The following is a 20821-nucleotide window of genomic DNA, read 5'->3' on the forward strand; positions in this document are numbered from 1 at the left end:
ATAACACAATCATTCGTATAATGTCAATGAAACAAATATTGGCATTTTTTATTTGGTGAAACAAACCCTATACCTGAAGTTACAGACATATATAGAAACTGGTTCATCAGTGATACCAAATGTCCCTGGGTCTCAGTTATCTTAATGGGTGTTTGACAAGCGGTTTCCAAAATCAAGGTCTCCTGCACCTTTGATGGTGCCTGTTGATGATTACTCCATATGAGTGCTTGCCTAGCATCCATGTATTCTGGCAAATGGCAGAGACATGCTTTCCATGAGCAGCTTTAGGATGGACTATAAAGGTGAACAGGAAGGCAAGGAAGGTAACTGGAAAGAAGACTCAGAAAGACTGATGTCTTTCTGACAGTGAGACTCAGTTAGACTCAGAAAAGCTGATGAAGAAAGTCAGAAAGAACCTAACCAAGTTAAAGAATGAAGCCTGGGAGGGAGAGCAGAAAGACACGCATAGCTCAGCTACAGCACCACATAGATATCCACATTTTTGCTTTGCCAAGTATTACGGGCTTACAGATGTGCAAATCCTAGCTACATTATAGCAATCAAGAGCTTGACGAGTATTTAACTACACACAGAGAGAAACATCAGTGTTTCAAAGCTCTGAGTAGGTATCAATGCCAGGTACAGCACCATGGGAGAAAAGTGAAAAGAAACATGACAGTCAACTTTTGCCTATGTTTTAGTGCCATGACATTTAAGATTCAACAGACAGCTGTTTGCCCTACACATTTCTGACTACACTGAGGATGGAAAAACAAAATCCAAGATACCAACATATTAAAAGTAATATTGTTCTATAATATTGTTCCACAAGCAGCTTAAATGTAAAAGAAAATTCAAGCCATTTATTAACAGTAATATATATGATTTCATTAAACAGGGGCATGATATTTGCTTAATTAAAACAAAATTCAGTGTGATTAACTTTGCACAGATTATTATTCATAGTGTGCTTTCTGGAGTAGGCATGGAATTAAAGCTGTTCTTGATTATTACAAATACACATCATGTCATTTTCTCACTATAACAAAGTAAAGTTGTGCGCATCACTGGTTCTAAACTAATACTCCATAATAGCCCATTAATAACCCTTGGTTTAAACACAAGAACAAATTCAGTGTCCTAGTAGAGGGAAAGTGTTAAAAATTGGTGACCCAATGAAGTGACACTGGAGACCTAGAAAAGGCAGATTTTATCAGCTGATGCTGCTTGTGCTCTTGCAGTTAAAATGTCTCACTAAAGGTTTCCATAGTTGAGCAAACCTTCCAGATATGCTGAATCTTTAGGACTGGAAGTTCAGCCAGATAACAGTGGATAATTACTCAGTAGTCGTGTGAATTTATCTGAACCTATTTGGACAGAAAACGGGGCTGTTAATCTCACAAAACCAGGCTTTCACTTTACAGTATTGCTGATTTCAAGCCGCTTAGCAATACTTTCAGAAAAGCTTCTCATTGTGCTTTGATACATGACACCAGTGCCCACATTTCCAAACTTTCATGTGTCTCTTCCAGTGCTTTTATTCACCTCTCCTTGTACATACCAGTAAGAGCTGAACAGAACCACCTAAAGCGATCACCCCTCTCTGTCTGCCCAGCAGTAGTACTGTTTTCAAGAGGCATCATTCTGAGTCCTGCAAACATTAAGCAGGTTTGTAATACTCAACTAAGAAGTAGGGCTCTAGGTAGGCAGGCACAAAAACCATGAAAACATAAGAGAAAGGAAAAAAACCCCATTATTGGATCAAACCAAAGGCCCATCTATCTTGCACTCAATGGCATCTAAAAGCAGATGATTAAGACTATCAGAACAGGAAATGCATGTTATGCTATTTTTCCAGCATACTTTTCCCAACCTCCATAAAACTGTGTATTAGGGACATCTTAACCAGCATCAAGATTTTTTACATGATAGCAAACTTTGAGCATCACCAGCCTCCTGTGTCAGTCCAGCAGCATTCCTGCTGTGAGTTACAGGGCAAGAATGGAAGTAATCAGCTGGCACCACCCCTCTGTTGTCGCTTTGCTGTGACTACCTGTCCCTGTATGTCACCCTTCCCCACAGCACCAGGACAGTCTGGCACTGATGCCAGGGAGATGGGTGGTATTCACACACCAAGGCAGTTAGTGCCTTCACATGCCATGGCAGTGACACCCCAGGCATGGAGCTACCACACCAAGACACAGACCTATCTCTGTGGTGACTCCTGCCCTCCAGCACAAAAAAGGAAAGGCAACTCGCCTTGATATGAGCTACTTCTGGTGATGCACAAATGTCTCCCATACAACTACTTGACTGTGAGCTGCAGACCAGAGTTGTAATACAAAGAAACTCTGCTATTTAAAGCAGTGTTGTTCATAGTTTTGCATCAAAAGACCTGCAAGCATTTGACTCACAATCACAGCAACATGAGACTGGAAACCAGAAAAACAAAACCTGGTTTCAGTGGAATCTTATAATGAAAGTAGTTTTATGGAAACACAGCCAGTGAGACTTCTGAAATGCTGCAACAAGGTCAGAGCGGCATCAGCAATTGTCCTGAGGACACAGAGTACAATGCACAGTTTTGACAGGAACACAGCGGTACTCAAGCAACAAAACTAAACCCAATATTTGCAACCATAATGACATTTGTTTTGCTATACCTTCTTCTCTTTCTCACTCCAGCAGGACAACAGAAAACCAAAAACAGATTAGTGGGATGGAGATCAGAACACCACTTCTTGCAACACATCTAGACTAAAGTCAGTAAGAAACAGCTCAGAAGAAGATAGTGGTTTAAAGCGAATGAATCAAGTGTTTACATCAGAAACAAAAAATTCTCCATGCTGAAAGTAATTTTTTGTGCATATAAGATGAGGAAGTTGAGAAAACTGTCATGACTTAAAGACAACCAGAATTACTAGAATTAACCATTCACTTCTTCAGTGTGTATCTTGACTTCAATTCTATTCAAGAAGGAAATAGGACGAAAACAGGGAAGTCCGGGCAGGCTATGCTGTCAGATTGTACTGAGTGACTCTGCCTGAAAATTAAATAACAAAGACTTGCCTGAAACAGAAGAGATATCAGAGACTGATGGGATTGTGCTGAAGACTGAAGAAATCCAATCACACACGGAGAACTGTCGCACATCTTACCTGCAGCGAATAAATCAGCAAGCTAGATATAAGAAAGGCATGTGCAAAGCCTTCTGAAAAATCCTGCTATGAGTGTTCATTCGCAGAATATTATCATTGACAGGAGTGAATTCATCTGAATTCAAGGCACTGGAGCTGAAAAACACCCTTCTGCTTAAAATGTGAACATTATAAATAAGAAAAACCTATCTTCTCTCCTAGCAGATTCACAGTCCAAGCACAGTCAGAATCACTTCTGCTTCCTGTCCTGCAACATTGACTCAGCTGAGAGTTAACTTTCTCCCCTATGGTTTCATAATTTTGTATGTGTTTAGTGCTTTATTACTTGTCATGGCACACAGCACAGGAAACCTTAAGAGCCAAAGTTGCAGCACTTTTTAAAAGCAGATCTAGACTTGGAGACAGAGGTGAAAGACTGGTCAGTTTCAGGGATTTGGCTGTGTTAACTCTGGCTATCCAAAAACTAGGCTTTGCTAGAACTGGTCCAGGCTCTCCTTATCATCAAAAGAAAAAAAGCAGGTGGCTGCAAAGCAATGTATGTAAGATAAATGTCTGTCACAACTGGGAACCCACCAGGAGATGCCTCTCTCTCTTTGTCATCCTGAACCATAGAGATCATAGAACTGTGCACAAAGAGTCTGCAGAACAAATTGTATGCTGATGCGGATTCCCTGGTGACAGGGAATCCTTTGCCATTGCAAGGGCTTGATTGCCACAGAGGACCACAACAGTTGCCCATACTAGAGATCATTCTTCATTTATACCAACATGCACATTTGAAATTACAGGTGTAGGATTTAGGAAAGGGTCGTACACTTAAGATAGCATCATACCAGCTGTACGAGTCTCACAGAGAAGGGACACATTGAAGTGTCTTTATATCCTCCTAAATAAATGTCTGAATGGTCTTAGCTGTGCAATGGCCTTATGCAGTTTGACTGTATCTTGGCTAACAGCTTTTCACTCCTGCTAAATGGATGAGTTCCATCAAATAAACTCCATGTGCAGCCATTAATGCAATAATTCTGACATCAGGAAATACATGTTTATCCATTATTCTGTGTTTTTCCTTGCACACTGGTGCAGTTTGGAGCAAAAGAGCAGGGCAGCTGTAACAGTAAGCACAGGCTTATTTTGTACATGACAAGCATAACAAGAACATGGATTACAAACTCTGGCATTGAAACTTACCTTCTAAAGTTCTTACACTGTTAAAACTAGTAATCTAGTTCATATTTCAGTTCTTATTGTCTCCTCTTAATCCACTCATATGACTTTCTGTCAGGCATCAAAGTCTTGGGAAATTAAAATACATCTTCAACAAACATGACTGAAAATGGATTCAGCCTGATTTAAGAACATTTACCCTATTTTCTTTTGCTTGCATTTTGCCAATATGTTCTTATTTACTAATGCCATACACTATTAAAATTAGCACTGATGTTGTTCATGCAAATAGAAGCAATTTAGCAGAATGGGATATGGTGCCCCTCATCCTACTGCTGTGCTGTCTGTGGCATCACCTGTTAATTGTTTCCTGCTGAGAGGCTGCATAAGTAAATATGGAGTTACCCACTTCATAAGCATCATGATTACATTTAACATCTTGGGGAAATGCCTTTCTTTTTACACTCTCCCATGAGAGAAGGAACAGACTTAAATACTTTTGGCTCCCTTTATGCATTATATTAACCTCCACCCAAAGCAGGAAAAGACAAAGGGCTTTATAAGAACTGTAATAGTTGAATGGGAACCAAATTCTTGGAAGCATCAATGTGGGTCAGATGAAGGGATCAACTGCAGGCTGGAAGCTAAAGGCAGCATGCTGCCAGTCATGCTACATGTACAATACCACGGCTGTGCTGGTAGATGAAGGGATGGTCTACAGGGAAGAGAGCAGATCAGGTGTTCACCCTGCTGAGATTTTCAAAAGCTTTGAGCAATAGCTTCACAGGAGAATATTTTGCTACAGCTTCTGGCCTTTGCTTTGCAAGATGACCTGGCAAAGCACAGACTTGCTACACAGGGTGTCCATCCTTTGAACCTTGAAAGCTCTGGGTCTCATATAGCACTGTTGTTGTTTATATAGGCTTGATCCTTTCATTCCCATTTGTTGTCCATGTGTGCTTGAATCAACTGATGCGATTAGGCTGTCATTTGTGAGAACTTTGGACAACTTCCCCAACAATTTCCTGGCTACTTGGCAATGAGAAACTGTCACCTCACTGCTGGAGTCAGCTCTTATTCACAACGAACATATTGGCACAAAATTTGTAATTTTTACAGAGTAATTAAAGTATCACTAGTCAAATAAATATAATTAAAAATCAGTGCAGAGCTGCATTCTTCATTGAAGAAAAGGAAAGGCATCCAAGACACCCACAAATCTGATTTTTCTAAGATACCCATTCCCACAGTATTTTTCTGCAAACATATAAAGTATGTGTGTCTGTGAAATTATCTGTACATCTGGTTCTGGGCATATAAGATTTCGCCAAACCTGTGATCATTTGCACACTTAAGTATGCTCAAATGGAACCAATAAAGCATTGTTCTCAAGAAACAAAATCTGAGCCACACAGTGCAATTCCTCTGCTTGTTTCATTGTAGATTTGATGGGTATTTGTAAAACCAGCTGAAATGTCTCCAGTTTTATAAGAATTAACATGATCACTAGATCTACTGCAAAGATTTTCTGGCATTTGCTTGGATATCTGGTCTGTATTTTTCTTGTACTCTTAATTGTTCAGAGCAGTTCCCCATTTCTCACAAGTTTCAGACAATCATATTTTTTGCCAAGCAGAAGAGAACCATATTCAAAAAATGATCCATTATTTAAAGGTGTTAGATCAAACCGGTCCCTACTGTAACTTTTTCAAACCCAGCTGTCCTACTGAATAGCTGATAGCTTCCTTCACCATTGTGACGAATTAGTACCTCTACTTTTAATGTACTGACCTTGCAGTGCAAAATTAAGATGACATTGGTTTTGCATTGTCATGATAATATTACGATTGAGTTTATATTCCTAAGCTTTTACCTATTGGCTTTTGCCTTCTCTGCAACATGTGGGCAAAAGTCAAACGAAATCTCCCCCCAAACCAACCAGATTGTTGGAAACACACAGGAAAACCTTTGGGAACATTGACTTATCTTGGGGTTATAGCTGCTTTCACTACTGGAAAAGACCTTATTAGTTGACATGGTTTAGGGGTGGACTTGGCAGTGCTTGGCAGTGGGACTCAATGATCTTAAAGGTCTTCTCCAACCTAAACAATTCTACAATTCTGATTCATGTGCCACGCAGGCTATATAACCACCAATGGAAAAAGATAGTTTTAGGTATGTTGCAACAAGACATGCTGTTATATCATACAATAGTATAGGTCAGACTCACTCTGGGTGTATTTCACTGAAACTGTATTTGTCTGTTAGCTTCTCTGTGCTGCTCATTACCGAAGTATCCAAGCATCTCATAAACAACAGTGACTTCACCCCCACAGTGCCCTGTGAAGTGGGAAAGGTTATGGTCTTCTGTTTGGCAATGGAGTGACAAAAGCCAGGGGAGATGACCAACCTTTGCAAAGGGAGCCCTGGTAGGAATGGGAACACTAACTCCAAGCGGTTTAATTTGCACGGAAAAATGCAGCCCATTCCCCATTAAAAACAAGTGGCTGCACAGTCAATGAGAACTGACTTTGCCTTTTAGGCAAAAACAAAACAAAACAAAACAAAATAGGGTCTTCTGCATTTCAGGAGGCATCCCCTGCCCTACCACACTCTGCTTGTATTAGAATTCAGTGTGCATCCGCTGAAGCTGTTGCTACATGAGTGGGTGGTCCCCTGGAAGCTCAGAGCCTCCAAATCTCACCCAGTGACTTAGGCACCCCTGTCCCACCAGAATTCCAGTTTAGGTGTAACTGAGACAGTGTGACTTTTGCTTTTTTTTTGTTTGCTAAATTAAAACTTCTCCTGAGATGAGCATGGGCACCGCAGTCAGATTGTGTTGCGTGTCTCTGCAAGCATGAACATTGAATAGGCAAAATCTAAGCTAACATCACCTTGTAAGAGGAGCTGCTGTATCCTTGTAACTCTGAGGGGCATGCTGCAATTTCCCTGTCATTTCAGATTTCCAGGGACTAGGTTTTCATAGTGGTAGGGCTATGACCATACAAATTGTACCTGTCAGTGACTCTAGAATTTCTCTCAGCTGGCTTCAGCATTGCTGGTAAAGGTGTTCTAACTCTTGTCAAAAATACATTTCCATACGGAGGAAGTTGTGTCCACTAAATAAAGTGTTGCTACTGCACAGCATGCTGTAGAGAAATCATCTTTGGAAGTGTCTGGATGTCACTCTTAGAGATCACTTCATGTGAATCACATTTGCAAGAGCTGGGCTGTTTTCCTTGAAGTACAATGCATGCAGTTTGCAATGGTTTAAAAAACTAACATAGAACACAGAAAAAAATAGCTGTGTGATAGAATATCACACATAATGAGAAGGTAATCTTCTCATTAAGTACAGTCTCCAACAGTATTGAGCTGCAGCATGACAGACAGCATTCCAGGACAACCTTCCCAAAGCCATGGTATGTCCACAATCAACAGCTGGCATCTGGTCCAGTTTTCCTTGGGTTTTTTTTTGTTTAGTTTCCCTAGTCATTTTTTACTCTGAAATCCCAGGCTTTTCAAATAATTCTAACACAGTTCAACGGTCTTGTGTTTCATTCTTAAAATTAAAACTGTTTCTGCATCATTTATGCTGGCAAAAGTCTGCGCCTGGACCTGATCAGTGATTCTCAGGAAGGTGCTGTCTTCGCTGAGGTTTAGCCTGGGCCCATGTAACTTCTATTGTATAACATCACATACGTGTTCCTAAGAAACACTGATGAGCATTTTCTGGGAAAGGGGAGAAGGTAGAGGAAGGCAAACCTCCATGTTGCCTTTTGTCTCTGGTTTTACATTGGTAGTTTAAATATTGTTGAGGCATTACCAATAAGAACACTTCTGTCAGAGAAGCCACATCAGAATAAGTCTCAGGGTTAACCTTATTTTACAAACAGATAGAGAGAAAAAGTGCGGTAAGCTTTAAAAAACACCAACCCTGCTATTTAAAGTTACACGGACATTTCCAGAGATAAATTCTGGCTGCCATACTGGAACAGCAAGGGCATGGTCACCACAAAGTTTCTGCTTGATTGTTACCTAGCTATGAATAAGTCAGGCCTTTTGAAGTGCCTTGAGCTCATCTTTGAGAGTAGACTGCCCATGACTCTGGAGGTGGGAACATGCAAGAAAATGACATACAACCACATAGCAGAAGTGGCCACATCTGCACTAGCACCTGCAGTGATCCAAGGCATTTCTCCGGCTATGAAAGGCAAAGTACCAGCACAGTTTTTGTCCACACAGTTAAACTGTTTTCTCATCCCTGAAGCTGGGTAGTCTTCTCTGAGCAGCTTCTTTCTGTTCCGGTTTTCTCTGACAGGTGCCACCTATTGGAAGCTTGCTGTTTGCAGAAGTCTTGGCTTTTATTTAAATTATTGCTTCATTTATTCATTGGGATTACTTTTTAAGGAAGTTGCTATCCCTCAGGAGTCCAGATCACTGGGGATAAAAGCATCAACAGATCAAATGTGAATGACCATTTGGAGATGCTCAAGACCACACCAGCTACAAACCAATTATTGCTTTTTACAGAAGTGAAGGTCACAAAGAAACTGGTAAACGAAGCAAAAGTATGTAACTCTATGATAAGTAGGGATAATAAGGCAGAAAGACGTTTTGAACATAAAGGGAGCAAAAAGAATCCTAATGGTGGAGCTGGAAATTATAAAATTGCCAAAAATAATCCAGAAAAGGCAGAAGTGCTCAATATTTAACTGTTGTATATTTGGCCAAAGATCAGATGATGTGATCATTTCATAAGAAAATCATGAAACAATTTTCATTCCCACAGTGCATCATAAGGACGTCAAATAAGAGCTATGAATTTTGATGTATTTATAGAACTAGGACTCAAAATGAACATATGAGAGTTTAAAAGAAGCTACATAAAAGCCCCTCCAGACCATTAGGGTTATTTTTCAGTAACTCTTGTAATACTGGCGAAGTTCCAGAAGATGGGAAAGAGTAACGTAAAATCAGGGTTTAAAAATAAATAAATAAATAGTGAATAAATGATACAACTTGGGTAATTACAAGATTGTCAGACTGACTAACATCAATCCCAGGCAAAATAAAGGAATGGATGGTACAGGACCCAATTAATACGGGATAAAAGAAAGGCAGTATAATTATCTTCACTCAGTGGGGGGGTTTGGCGAATAGATCCTGTCAAACTAATTTGATATCTTTCTCTGATGAGACTACAATTTGGCTGATAGAGGTAATGGTGTCACTATATTTGGGCTTCTACAAGACATTTTATGCAGTCAGTGCCATATATTGCAAAAAATGTTGATTAAGAATGCAATGAATCAACACTGCACACATTAAATGGATTAAATCTGGCACGAAGATACATATCAGAACGTCACTGTAAAGATGTGTGTTTTTAGTGAGGTTCAGTGGGGAACCAGTCCTACAGCATCTAACTTTTTTTGCCTGGAATGCGTAGGGAAGCATAAAGTTGTTGAGAGCTGTAGATAACACAAAGACTGTGCAAGAAGTATATAATTAAGATGATAGAGGGTTGATGCAGCAGAGGTGATCTATGGTATTGCCACACATCAAAAAATACACACACATTTTCTCCCACACATACACAGGCAAGCAGGAAGAAGCACAAAATGCTGAACATAAAAGCAAACGTTCAGTGCTTAGCCAAATCTTACCATGTGGCAAGGTGGACATAAACAAAAAACTCGTTATTAAAACCAGCTGGTGATGATATGTTTAGAAGCAAAGAAAGGAAGGCATCTCTGGGGACTCAGTTTGGAGAAACAGTGTCCCTTATGAATATGAGATTTCATCCAAGCAGGAACATAACTCCCAGGAAAGAGCATGTTTTCTCAGTTCAGTTCTGTAGCCAAAAAAGGAGCCCTAGAACTCCTAAAAACATGAGGAGCTGGTCATGCTCTTGCACTTGACATCGATGTAATCCGGGCTGGTACGTCATGTCCCAGAAAGGTCATTGGTAACTGAGAAAGATCAAGACAGTACTGAGAAAGATTAAATAAAAAAAAGGAAGCATCTGCTAGTAACACTGCAGGAACTCTACTTAGTTAATGAAAGAAAAGGTTAAAAGGTAATTTGATGAGCTTGTAAGTACGTATGAGGGAATACAACTTTGCTAATGGAAAGCATTTTCTTTGCTAAAGCAAGTAGATGAAAGTTAAGGCTGGAGATACTTGCAATGGAAAAGTGATGCAAAAATCTGGTTTTTGTAAGGAGCGGTCTTTGTAGCACATTTTCTGGCAATGACAATTTTTAAACAAAGGCTGAACATTCCTCAAAAGTTGGCAAACTTGATCAAACATAAATCAACAGAAGAGTCCCACAGCCTGTGATACACAGGAAGTCAGACTGTAGGACCGACTTCTGCCAGGGGTAAAACCAATAGTACAGTATAACTGGCATGGTGAGTATAACTGGCATAGTGATGTCTCCCTGAGTCTGCAGAGAGTCTGAAATAAGAAATAAAAGGGGTCAGCACTACCTTCAGCCTCAGTAATATTAGCGCCAAGGTTCGCTGAGCTGGAGTGCCAAATGCGACATCAGCAAAAGGCTGTATATCTGACAGCAGGAAGGAGAAGCAGACAACCATGCTCCTGCAGGTGTAGAGTCCTGCCACCCTAATGAGGTGATACAGCATACTAGGAAAGGAATAGAATTATAGAACAGGATTCAGTGATTCCTAATACCTGAATATGGTTCATCCCTCCCTGGACAGTGATGCTACAATGGAGCACTCACCCTTACAAATTCCCTCACAAGAACTGTGAATGCCGGATGCTAAATGCTATGTTCTTACTACCAACACTACCCTCATAACACAGGTGTATAAAAGGAAAGGAAAACAATATTAATCCTGTGAGAATAACCTGCAGTAGTTAAACTGAGAGGAAGAACCCAAAACCAGTCTATAAATTATGAGAACATTTTTTGTATCTATTATCAGAAAGCACATGCATTGAAATATAGAGAATGATGTTTGTAGAAAGGGTGTGGACATAGGAATCATGGAAAGAGAAACAAAAATAAGCAGTAAGAGGAGTAATTCTTAATAGAAGCAGGTTTTAATAAAAGGAAAAGCCATATCTAATTCTGTGTTGTGTGGTACATAATTCTAGAGTTAATCTATATGTACCAATTTCTTTCACAAAAGAATAGGTGATATTCTAAATTGTCAGATTAAATGGGGGAAAAGTATTATGTGCTATAGCTAATACCTGTGTGGCATATAACTCAAGAGTTAATCTAAATGTACCGATTTCCTTCACAAAAGAATAGTTGATATTCTAAATTGTCAAATTAAACGGAGGAAAAGTACTATGTGCCACCCACTGCTTCCTGCATTTTGATAGTTAAAAATCTTCATTTTGTTTGCAGAGTGATTTAATTTGAGCCTTATGTTTCCAATTTCTCTCAGATCAAGCTTCTCATCTCCCTGAATCCTCCATAGATTTGAAGCTGGCGTGAGAGTAACAGAGGCAATCACTCTTTGTTAACAATAGCAAATACAAAATAAGCAGGAAAGAGACATATTCCTTGCCAGGCCTTGTAATTACAAATTTGGCTTGGTTCATGCAAGTTCAACTCAATCCAGATTTTTCTGTAAATGGTGAGTTTCCAAATCCAGCAGAGAAATGTTGCTGGAATTACACAAAGGATGAATTTAACCCAGACAGCTTAATGCCTGTGTGTTTCTCATGTGCATGTCTCTGGTTTTGTCAAGCAGGAAGTGAACACACAAATTCAAGCCATCAACAAAAGCATTTTATGAAGAGCAGCTGGAAATTTCTGCCTGTTCCAAATACATTGCAGGTATGGGTCTGTTCAGTCAACACACAGACTTCTTCAGCTTTTGTGCTAAACGCATCATGCACAGGGACAATCCAGCTACAACTTTTACTTATTCCCCTTGATTTTGCTTGATGAATGATGTTTTGCAGCTCCACCAGAAGGGAAGTTTCCCTTACCCTTTCTGCAGCAGTGCTCAGTGGAACAGCTGATGTGAGCAAAACGATCACTGAGCTGGTGGTGTTCACCAGGAAGAATTTCATTCGGAAGCAGGTGGTAGATAGCCCCAAAAGGGGACATTTCCAGAGCAGTACTGAACTGCAGAAACATACAGGGGATGAGAGGAGCCAGAGGTGTCCTCCAAGACATTTTTCATCTCCAATTCAGGATATTTGGTGTTGCAAATGCTTAGTGCAAGCAAAAATACTGCCAAGATACAAAGATACCAAGTGAGTATAGAGTAAAACCAACTAGTCCTTATAAATCATGTAAAGGCAAAGCCAACTTTAATCATGTTAAATTTGCCGACATCTTTTTCTAGTCTTGCACCTTGCACATGTATGGGCTCTTTAGCCCAAACAGTAAACAATTTCTGCTGTACGCATGAAAGTGATTCCCGCCTGGGCACAAGCTAGTTCTTTAGGCTTTTTCAGATCCTTTTTGGCATCTTTACTTTTTACCTTTGACCAAGAATAAGAAGACTTCTTTTTTTCTTTGTAGCATTTGTGCATTTGGTAGAGAGGAACTGCTTTTTTTTTCTTTTCTTAGTCCAATTAAGCATATAAATTACCTCCTGGCTGAGAATTTTGCAAAATCAATTAACAAATAATTGGTTTTTGACTAATAGTACTGTCTCTTAAATGTAAGAAAGGGGTAAGAAAGGCTATGATATTTAAGGAAGTGATCAATTTCCACAGTATTAGCTGGTAATTCAAAAGTGTTGTTCAGCTCCTTCATAATCTGGACAGGTTTGTTAATGCTTTGAGTCCGAGGAGTGATTCGGCTCTGTGTACTAGTCTTTTCTTAGAGCATATGTGGTCCTCGGTTGCAAAACTATTCCATTCAAACTTTATATAACTTCTTTATCAATCCTTTTTTTTTTGGACAAAAGGAGTCCCTTTTGGGGACTGTCTGGTAAGTTTTTTAAAATATGTGTGAAACAGGTAGGAAACTTTCTTTTTTCTGTTTTTGCAGCATATGAATCTCCTTGTTTTAGTTCAATGTGAGTTCATCAAACCTTCTCCTTCGTTTTTTAGGAAGAGAGTGATTTTGAGTAAGTCACATCCTTTAGGTCCCTTGTTAAACCAAAGGCTGGGGAGCTGTAGATAAAGCTATGGCTGCTCCACAGGAGAAGTATCACTGCTCCTATACTTTACTGAGCTTCCCTATATAGAGATGTCACCCTGGGACCTCAATATCCAGCTATGGCTGAAAGCAGCCCCGTGCTGAAGCAAATGATAAGCTAACATTATGGATTTCAGGGGCCACAATCTCAAAAAACAGGGTAGTGAATGCACGTACAGTTCCATCAGCAGTCATTACAATGAGGGTACCTAACTGGTTCTGGGAAATTATATTCAAATATTTAAACAAGTCTCTTACCATCCATAAAGACCGTAAAAAACCCTACAATGAAGCACTACCCACTTGTAATTACTGACTATATGCTGGGGTTTTCAACTGAGGCTTTTTCCTTATTTGCCTTATTATCACAATTGGGCAGAGATAGTTAATATAATGCACGCACAAAAAATTAGACCTCGCACAGAGCAATCTGTACTTTCCTTCCTCATTTTTAGGTTTATTAGAGATAGCACTAAGCCATTACATGTGAAGGCAGAGTGAGGCATAATTGAATACATTTTCTCTCATGTTGTGTATTGTTTTATATAGCAAAAATACGGAGAATAGGTTTTCATTGAACAAAATTAAGGATCACTTCATTAATATCTTAAAGCCATGCCACGCACAGAGGCATATGTGCACCTGTCCAAATTCTCTGATTATTTTGTTGTTTTGGTTTTGGTTTGGTTTGGTTTTTTATTCCTCTTAGCTCGGACACTCACATAGCGAAGAATTAGCTGGAAAAAAACATACGCTTGCAAAACATCTTCCCTTTTAGGACAGAGAGCTGTTTATGTTGTAGCAGTGTTTACCCAAACAAAGTTCTGTGGCACTTCATTAAGACATGCAGCACACGAGCAGTGGTACAGGCACAGCTACAGGTTGGGCAAAGAGACTCAGAGTAGCCCTGCAGAAAAGGACTTGGGGGTGCTGGTCGATGAGAAAATGGACATGAGCCGGCTTCAGTGTGCGCTTGCAGCCCAGAAAGCCAACCGTATCCTGGGCTGCATCAAAAGGAGCGTGACCAGCAGGTCGAAGGAGGTGATCCTGCCCCTCTACTATGCTCTTGTGAGACCTCACTTGGAGTATTGTGTACAGTTCTGGTGTCCTCAACATAAAAAGGACATGGATCTGTTGGAACAAGTCCAGAGCAGGGCCAGGAGGATGATCAGGGCACTGGAGCACCTCCCATATGAAGACAGGCTGAGAAAGTTGGGGCTGTTCAGCCTGGAGAAGAGAAGGCTGCGTGGAGACCTCATAGCAGCCTTCCAGTCTCTGAAGGGGGGCTATAGGGATGCTGGGGAGGGACTCTTCATTAGGGACTGTAGTGATAGGACAAGGGGTAATGGGTTAAAACTTAAACAGGGGAAGTTTAGGTTGGATATAAGGAGGAAATTCTTTCCTGTTAGGGTGGTGAGGCACTGGAATGGGTTGCCCAGGGAAGCTGTGAATGCTCCATCCCTGGCAGTGTTCAAGGCCAGGTTGGACGAGGCCTTGGGTGACATGGTTTAGTGTGAGGTGTCCCTACCCATGACAGGGGGTTTGGAACTTGATGATCTTAAGGTCCTTTCCAACCCTAACTATTCTATGATTCTAAAATGAACGAAGACAAGGCTGGGATCCTGGTGCTGCAGGAACCCACTTTTACCCTTATACGCTCAGTGTCCCCCTCAAGGTATCCTCAGTGGCTGACCTTCAAAGGCAGCCTGCAAGAGCAAAGAGGAGACAGGTTTAAGTGTTTTATATCTGCTTGCTCTCAGTCCTGGCCTAAAGGGTCTTTGTATTCTTCTGAGAGACCTGTGGAGCAGCAGACTATGGTAGAAACCACAGGCTCCCCACGTGCTTTCTTTTCTGGACTGAATGCTACCCTTTTAATCAACTTTTTAATGACAACAGTTGGTTTCCAAGGTTATAACTGGCAGCCTACAAGCTCTTTCTGTTGCACAACAGTATCTGCTGGACAGATGTTTTTGAATATAACCATAGCAGAACATATTTTTAGTGAGTGTTCATGAGCTGTTTGCTGGATGGTAGCCCAGTGTGCCTCCAGGTTCAGCTCAAATAAAGGACAGAAGCAGGGTGCTTCAATAATGTCCACAGAAAAATGCATGAATGGCTGAAACCTCAGCATAAGAAAAAAGAAGAAAACAGGTATTTGGTCTTAACCAGCGTGTTTCCCTTAGGAGCTCTTTATGTCACTTTCTAAGCTGTTGCCTATCTACTTTGACCCTAATCAAGTGTCTGGAAAGCAAAAACTTGCAATCCAGACAAACTCTTTGTGAAGTTTGGTCCAAGCCTGACACCAAGCACAGCCCCTGCTCTCTGAGTAGTTCTTTCTGAGAGCCAGCAAAGACATGAAGGCAGAAAGCAGGGAAGTACAGGTGCCATTTCCCTCCATTCATGAACTCATGAGTAGAAGAGGAAAAGAAACCTCATCCTAATAAGGGCTGCATTAACTTGTTTTTCCTTCCTTTTGACTTGCAAAAGGAGGACCTGTGCTTGAGAGAAAAGGATAAGACAAAATGGGTAGTATTGGATGGATGAACGGTAAATAGATACCTTCCCTCTAAAGAGGTATCCTCAAGGACAGGCAATTGTACTGAATGTTTTTCTGGACAAAACAATTCTTGAGAAGGGAGCCCAAATGCATAACTAGATGTGCACTCTGTATGCATCTTCCTGAGCCATCTCAGCTGGTTTATGGCATCCTTTCTACCTATTCTTCTTGATCTTTCTTAGCTGCATAAGCAAACATGCTTTATCAAGCATGATGTCACTTTGGAGAAATATTTCTCATGTGCTTCCTATTGATTCTGTGGAGAAAAAGAAGAGAATATTTTATTTAGTATTCATGCACTGAAAGAGCAATCGAATTCTTCTCACAAGTATCATTTTAGTCAAACAAGTCATCTGAAGGCTAGATAGAAATTTTGTTTAAATCGTTTGAACACTAATGCATTAGCATACTAGCATGTGTATATTAATAACATATAGGAAAAAAATAGTACACTTGGCAGTAAGATGTTGTAGTAAGCTGCTAATAAAAATAAATTAACATAATTTAGCCATTCTAATTTAATAATCTTCAGCTTTTTATGATATACAGCAGAGTAAGCAAGCCTCATTTGTTGCTTACACATACACACTTTATATGTATAAATATATTTGACATCAGTTTATATGCATATGTTCTTTCCTAAGGATTCATATATCAGATGATATTCAAATTATATCTGGTTCAAAAAAATCCTACTGGGATATTCAGCAACTAAATGAATTCATTCAGAATTATTAGTGATCATTTTCAAACAGGAGTTACAGAAATAAGGTAATATTGTATTTTGTGTGATTAATCAGGATATTTTATCTGCCAATGCTTCTTAGAATAGCTAATTGGTTTTCCAGCATCTGTGCATGGTATCTTGGTTAGCTGTGCATTAACAAAGGGCACCTCACTGACCCTGCACAGTCAGACATCATTATTTTCAATCAGACCAGATAGTTTTTAGGGTAAATTACAAATCCATCGAATGTTGCTGTTTGTTGTGCCAGTCAGGAAGCTCATCCATTTGAACCAAATGGAATCTCACTCACTTTCTGGAATTAGGAGATAAAAACCAAATTGGATTTTCAGTTTCTTTGATGGTGTTTTTTTAGAAAAATTGCCACCTTCTTTTTTCTTTTTTCTTTTTTCTTTTTAGTTTTTTTTCTTTTTTTTTTTTTTTTGGTAAAAGTCTTTTGGGTTGAGGTTTTTTGTTGTTTTTTTGTTTAAAGTGAGAAGAAAATACAGCTCTGATAATACCTGAAAATACCCTACCTCTCAAAAAGATACTGCTAGAAAGAGGAAACTTAGCCTTGACTAGCTGAAATATTTGAAATAAGGTATTACTTTGATCATCTCTTTAAAACTTGGTGTTGAGTGAAGTAGGGCAGGAATAGTTTCTGGCTTGGGGCAGGCAAAAGTGTGTGAAGTCACCCCTTGCTCTTTTCGGTGAAATTATGCTGGTATTTTGGCTCAAGTCAATAAAAGTAGGTGGATTGTTTGTGTTTGATCTCTTCCTAGGAGCAAACAAGTGGAGGAAATGAAAACATCCTTTAGAACTGTTCAAGTCAACAGAAAACCTCCTCTTTCACTCCCTCTTCCCACTTTCCCCTCATTTCCTCTGTCAAAGAATAAACAAGGAAGAAATGATGATGAAGGCAGTTATTTCTTATGACCAAAACCTGTTTATAATGCTAACCTTGAAATACAAATAATAGTAAACATGTGTTAAAAGTCAGTTATTTTTTTTCTCAAGCACCTGGTATGGGTTTTCTAACACTTGGTTTAAAGTATTTACAGATTTCCTTTGAGCATATCAAATAACTCTTGGAAAGAAAATGTTATAGCATAAGGAAGATGATGTTGGTCTGGGAACACTTAAGGAAAGGCTTTGCTATCTCAGCTCAGGCACTTCCAAGGTGTTCCCTTCACTTTCTTCCATTTCATAATCAATATAATGAGGGCATTTGTGGCAAGGTGCAGTGCCTGTATTCCCAGGACACCAGCATGCCTTATGGGACCACCAAAGACAGGAGAATCAGAAACCGGAACTTTGAGTACTCAGTCAAAGGAGAGACACCAAAGTATTTTGACTCTGGATGCCTCAGCCTCAGCTGTGTGCTGCTGCCATCTCTTCTGTTAGCATCCCAAAGAGAGCTACATAACACACAAGAGAAAAGAAAGACGTATCAACAGCATCATAACTAATGTAGGCACCTAACAGCCACTGAGATGTCTGTGCTGCAGGAGCCTTGTCCCAGCCATACACTGATCAAGAAAGGCCACATGGAGGAAGGTGGACACACCTCTGCAGATAGTCAGGGCTATCCAAGGTGAAGGTCCATGTCTCTCCACTGATTTTATAGTTAAGCCTTGAGGTTGTCATCTTTCAGCTTCAGGTCTTCCATCCTCACTTCACCACAAAACTCCTCTGCATCCTTAAGCAAGCTGCTTGATCCAAACAAAAAAAAGTTTAGCTTCCCAGTATTCAGATTTGCATTGGTAAAATGAGAGTCATGGTTCTTCTCCACTTCAGAGGGGTATTGCAAGGATATTACATGCACAATTGTGAAACACTACAGACATGAGTATTTGGGAGAGCATCAGAAGGTATAAATCTCTTCTTTCTCCCAGAATAGCCTGTTCTTTCATCTTTTTGTTACTGAGGAGTTGAAGTAGAAATTGAAGCTGACATATAATCCTCTTAACAAGGTGACAAAGGCATTTCTTTTGGAATGGCGATTCCTACAGAAAACCATTTCCAAGTTCCCAGATCCAGATCCAGGTGCAAATCTTATTTTTGTGGCAGAATTTCTTTTGGGCTTGCAAACACACTTGGGACTAGCAAAGGTCTAGAGCTCTGCAAAACCACTCTTATTGGAAAGGCTTCTTGTTCCTACTAGGACAGGAAGCCTTGTTTAAATGCAAATGCTAATTTCCAATAGTACTGGCAGTTAAAACATTGTGCTATTAGCACAGTATTACAAAACTAACAATGTGACATTGCTCTTCAAGCAAAGAATCAGGATGAGCAATACTTTTGAGTTTTAAAATTACTTCCATCAGAATCTAAGTCACTCTTAATAAAGCAATTAACTTTTTCCTATCCTTTTATCAACATAAAAATAGTCTTTACACCTCAATTCCCTTTTTTCAGTCCAAAACTGTTCTCCCCAACAGGTTTCCTCATCTTTGCCAGGGCTGCGGTTCCCTACAATGATGCAGAAGGAGGCCCACTCTTTCATCCTGTTGTATACATGCATTAAATGAAATCAGACTGCCTCTATGCCCTATTTTTTAACATTCAAAGTTATTTATTGTTGTGTTTATGTTGTGAGTAGCAGGACACATATTTTGAAAGAAGACAAAGGATAAACAGGCTTGTTAGTGTATAATTATTGTGCATGAATTTCTGGTTAGTTTGTTTCACAGGCAAATAGGGTATACTTGAAAGCTTCAGTGTCAATTCAGCTCCAATACTGGTAGAGCAGATGAGCGTTTTCAAGGAGGGGTAGAAATGTCAAGTCCACTAACAAGTTTACAGTACAATATAGCAAAAGAGAAGAACAGTGTTTATGGATTGGTCTCTCCAACATGGTACTTTTTATCCTGCAGAATAACACTTTAAAAGCACATTGACAAAATGTTTCCCTTCTCAAAGAACAGTCTTTGTGTTTAGCTTGGATGCTTATTCCACATGTGTATTAAGATTGATCCAGCAAAACTATGTAGCAAATTATGTTGGGAAAGTGGCAAAAGTGATGGTACACTGAAGAAAGCAAAACAGGGTCTCATCTTCTAAAACCAGTTTACATAAACCAAGATTACTGGCTTGGGTCCTCTCTTAGCTGTCTGGTCACCCAACTGTGTGAAGTTTTCCACACTGGCTGCCACTCCCCAGAGCAAGGGCGCTCTGCTCCAACCTGGTAGAACGGGAAGTGGCTCCAGACCAATAAGTAGTCGGACGCGCTATGTGCATCCACTAGGTCTCAGTCGTGATGCCACATACTTGCTTGGGCACAGTGTTACGGCTCCTACACCGCTTAGCCAAGGTGGACCATGGGCAGAGTTCAGAAAGGCTGGAGCCTGAGCCCAGGGACATGCCCTGCCATCACACTGTGCTTCTGGCCACAGGTCTCCTGTTCTTCATCCAGGTTCCTACACAAACGGTAAATTACCATAGCAGCAGCAAGTGCAAAAACCAGAATGTGGATGTACTAGGAAAAGATGAACATAAGTAAACCCCTCGTAGGAATGACAAAAAGCATCAGCCAGGTCTCTTTCAGCCCTACATGATAAGCTGCGCATCTACCCACTCAGTCAGCAGCCATCACCTCAGCTAGCACCAGTAGAGACATGAGATTCAAGACCCACAAAGGCACTAAAAACCCAGAGAGAGTTTGTCCTTGCAGGGAACTGATGGAAAAACCTGTTGCTCTTTTAATACACAGCCTACATTATCCTGCCTGAATCTGAGATTTGGACAAACACTTGGAAAAACAGCATCTAGGTCTTGAACATGAAAGTGTGCTGGAGAAACAGAGCAAAGAAATTTAATCTTTTGAAGTCCACATCACATTGGATTAATTTAGCAGGCCATGCTTCTGTTCTGTTTCATTATCACAAAGTATTTGATTGACTTTGACATTAGAGTGAAAGAAATGGATATTAATAAAAGGGTACAAATAAGGAGCTAGAAGAACAGATACTGGGATCAGATTGTTAATTCTTTCACACTCACACTTCATACACATGTCTATATATGAAAGAATGTTTTTGCAAACATCAGAACGTTCATTACCCTATTCAGAAA

Source organism: Neopsephotus bourkii, unplaced genomic scaffold (genome assembly GCF_033783945.1).
Source record: "Neopsephotus bourkii isolate Nb327-2 ecotype Australia unplaced genomic scaffold, CSIRO-AGI_Nbou_v1 NB_1539, whole genome shotgun sequence".
Classification (NCBI taxonomy): Eukaryota; Metazoa; Chordata; class Aves; order Psittaciformes; family Psittacidae; genus Neopsephotus; species Neopsephotus bourkii.